General features: G+C 35.9%; 1 long non-coding RNA gene across 1 annotated transcript; it reads right to left on the bottom strand.

Annotated features, from left to right (window-relative positions):
- Nucleotides 1–595: 595 nt before the first annotated feature.
- Nucleotides 596–1,634, bottom strand: LOC108949771. Its single transcript, XR_001974887.2, has 2 exons — nt 1,027–1,634; nt 596–821 (listed from the first exon to the last, which is right to left on the bottom strand). It is a non-coding gene; the product is annotated as an uncharacterized LOC108949771 (long non-coding RNA).
- Between the last annotated feature and the right edge of the window lie 1,124 nt (nt 1,635–2,758).

Below are 2,758 nucleotides of genomic sequence, written 5' to 3'. Positions count from 1 at the left end.
GAACTTGCGAGTGCGTTTTAAAGAAAGGTATAACACTCCCTGATGTGCTAGTACAAAAGTATGAATTACCAACTACAAAAGCAGGTTTACCAATAAAACTAGTTAACATGCATTTGGCTTACTTCGAATACAAAGGTATAACACTCCCTGATGTGCTAGTACAAAAGTATGAATTACCAACTACAAAAGCAGGTTTACCAATAAAACTAGTTAACATGCATTTGGCTTACTTCGAATACCTTAGATTTCAAAATATTGGGTTGAGCAGTTTGTTTCTATGCAAAAGGGAAAATTCTATGCAAAAGGGAAAAGAACGAAACTTGCTCCGAAGCTAAGTACAATGCACATCAAACCAACCCGCTATCAAACCATGAATGTCTCAAACTTGCTACACAGGTAAAAAGCCTGAACAATTTTCAAAAAGTTCATTGAAAAAATATGACAATAAACATATATTTTAGGTGTTAAGTCATAGTACAGCTTCTGCCATTCGCACAGCTGTATATGGAGGATTATTTCCGAAAGAAGCTCTTAGTACAGCTTTCTTTTGCGAATATTTTAACAACTGGTTTGACATAATGAATAGCAGATTTTCGCAGAGTGCTTTATTTAGGGGATTAACTAAAAAAGTGGATTTCCTTAAAGAGGTTAGAAACTTGGAATAGAAATTATTATAACACTTTTATGTGTTTTTTTGTATTACTTTTTAAACTTTTCTTTAGGTGTTGGTTACAATTCAGCACATTAGATCTGGTATGTGAAAACCTATTTTCACCGGCATTAAACTTTCCACTTCCAGCATCTTGTCACTGCACAATGACCTAACCAAGTCAGAGTTACAATTTTTTATGCCAGGAAGGTGCACACAAGATGCCCTAGATAATTTGTTTTCACAAATTAGAGGTAAGGGCAATCCACATCCTTAACCGGTGCTGTTACGACAATCACTTCGATTAAATTGCATTGCCCAATATATGATGGTTCCATCCTCAACTAACTACTGCGACGACGACACTCCCCACTTACTGGATTTTATTAAGTCAAATGAAACCACACCGGATTGACCAGCCGACCACCAAATTGAACCAGATGCACCCATTTCAGTACTTGCTGCAGCTGCTTCAACGGCATTGGATTTCTGCGAGTCAAATGGGTTTTATTATGTTGTGGGTTGGGCAGTTTACAAAGAGCTAGAAAAAATTGACTGCAGTGATTGTAAGACCATTTTATTGAAAGATGGTGATTATAACACTGCATCTCTTTTAACTAGTTTAAAGTCTTACGATGGAAATGGCAACCTCAGTGGCTTACCATCAACTAATTACCTTTGCCACCCTTCCGAAACTATGTTACATTTGATGCAAGAAATTGAAACAATATTTCGGTGTAAATGTAACAAAAATTCACAAGTAAATGACCCCAAGGAAATACTCCAGTGTGTTGACACATTAAAGTATAATTTACCGCTTTGCCACAACCACTCCATAAACATTGTTAAGAGGTATCTGCGTTTGAGGTGCCACATCTTTGCAACCGAAGTGAATAGAATGGTTCAACAGACAAAGCAATTCGCTGGAAAAACTGCAGCAAGGTCGAATATTCATCAACTAAAAATGACATATTTTGCTACTACTTTAAATAAAGTACCTGCTGTTTTCAAACAAAAGATTGATGAATCCGCTTTGAAATTTGTATCGGTTGACATGCACCCTTTTAGTGCAATAGAAGGAAATGCATTGCAAAGTCTCACATTACTTCTTGCATAGAACTTACAGCAAAACATGGTATATTTAGCTGTAAAAACCTATTCCCTTCCAGGAACACTTTAAAGCGCCATGCTGATGCAAAAGCCAAAACAATTAAAGAAATATTGGTAGAGCAAATAAAAGAAGCAATCAAAGAGTTCGGAATTATATCAGTCACTACTGCCTGATATGTGGACAGACATTAAGTGTCGTCATGTTTTGTCCTTAACAGTACATTTTATGCTAAACACAGTACATTTTATGCTAAACAGAAGTTTAAAGTCGCAAGTGTTGACAGTTTCTGAATTCACTGATGGCAAAAAAAGTGGTGAAAACATAAGAAAGGCTATTGAATCAAAATCTGCACAATGTTGGGATTTTCTGTACAGGAATTTGCAAGCCACATATATTTTGTAACAGATAATGGAGCAAATATAAAAAATGCTCTTATGTCTTTCCACAGAATACCCTGTAGTTGCCACATGCTAGCAACAGTATTGCGACATACACTGCAACTACAATCCTCCACCAGTATTTTAGATTCGTCACCCAATGAAACATTTGAAGTAATAATAAGAACCAGAGTTGTAGCAGTTAAAAAGCTGGCGGCATACTTAAGAAGTCTGGATTAAATCTGAAATTAAACACAGTATTTTAGATTCGTCACCCAATGAAACATTTGAAGTAATGATAAGAACCACAGTTGTAGCAGTTAAAAAGCTGGCGGCATACTATAAGAAGTCTGGATTAAATCTGAAATTAAACACATGTATCAAGCAAAGCAATGAAACTAGATGGAATTCGACATACACCATGCTGGAATCTGTGTTAAAAAACAAATCAGACATCATATCTCTACTGAGCATTGGTGGCCTTCAAGAAAGTTTGGATAAAATTAATTGGCTTGTTGTGGAGACACTGGTACATTTTTTAAAGTCATTTTTAGATATATCTCTAACCCTGGAAGGTGATAAGTCAGTCAGCCTTCTTATGTTTTAGTACTTTGGAAAGAA

This window comes from Ciona intestinalis, chromosome 9, assembly GCF_000224145.3.
Source record: "Ciona intestinalis chromosome 9, KH, whole genome shotgun sequence".
NCBI classification, from domain to species: Eukaryota; Metazoa; Chordata; class Ascidiacea; order Phlebobranchia; family Cionidae; genus Ciona; species Ciona intestinalis.
This window is presented reverse-complemented; position numbering and strand designations above follow the sequence as displayed.